The sequence below is a fragment of the Lipotes vexillifer genome, unplaced genomic scaffold (assembly GCF_000442215.2).
Source record: "Lipotes vexillifer unplaced genomic scaffold, Lipotes_vexillifer_v1.1 scaffold382, whole genome shotgun sequence".
NCBI classification, from domain to species: domain Eukaryota; kingdom Metazoa; phylum Chordata; class Mammalia; order Artiodactyla; family Lipotidae; genus Lipotes; species Lipotes vexillifer.
This window is the reverse complement of record NW_006780611.1, coordinates 3,625,535-3,626,499: the sequence shown is the minus strand read 5'-3', so window position 1 is coordinate 3,626,499 and position 965 is coordinate 3,625,535.

Below are 965 nucleotides of genomic sequence, written 5' to 3'. Positions count from 1 at the left end.
CCAAAAAAAAAAAAAGACCCAATGGCTGCCGTCACATCAGGGCTAGGGTTTCAACCTGTGCCCTTCGGGACACAAACACACACCATAGAGCACGTGCGTGTTTTGTGCAGTGCTGAGTGGCAGATGAGAGCACCTTTGGAGCTGGCTTTGGCCGGGGCATCTTGGGGTGGCCGTCGTCCTGCCGTGGGCAGCTGAAAGGCCCGCTGGGGAGCTGCCGCAGGACTTGGAGGCGGGAGGTTTGGAGACGCTCCACCAGGCCTTCCCTGGGGGCGCGGTCAGCTGGGTCAGGTGGGGGTTGGCCCTTCCTGGAAGGGCACACTTCTGCATGCCCCAGTGCCTCCAGCTTCCCTGCCTTGGCGCAGGTTAGTGCCCTGTCCCGCCTCCCAGTGGGCCCCAGGGTCCCTGGTGCTCTGCTCGGGCCCAGCCACCTGCTCCGGTGCCAGGAGGGATGAGCCTCGAGCTCTCCCTCTCACTGGCCTCAGACTCAGCCCTTGCTTGCGCTCCAAGCCAGGCTCCTGTGGAGGCTAGAAGTGTGGCTCCCGTCTCCTGTGGGTTAGAAGGTTCTAGAGCAGAGGCAGTGCAGCATGTTCTTCCAGGTGCTATGCTGATGGGGAGCAACTCGGGGGGGTCACGTGGCCCCCCAAGGCTCAGAAGCCCCTTGTGCTGAGAGGCAGAACTGCAGGGCCAGCCCTGGGTCAAGTCACCCGGGACGGAGCCCCTGCCCCCAGGAAGGTCACACAAGGGAGGGGCTTGAAGTGGGTGACGGGCACCTGGGCTCCAGAATGTGCAGGGCCTGCGGCCACAGTGAGGACAGGGCTTCCTTCTGGACAGGAGGGGAGGCCTGGAGAGGGTTTTGAGCAAAGGATCTCTCTGGCCTGTGTGAGGTACAGATGGGAGGGGACAGGAGAGGACCAGGTGGGCTGTGGAGGTTTGGATGAGAAGGGGGCCCGGTTGCCCTTGGTTCT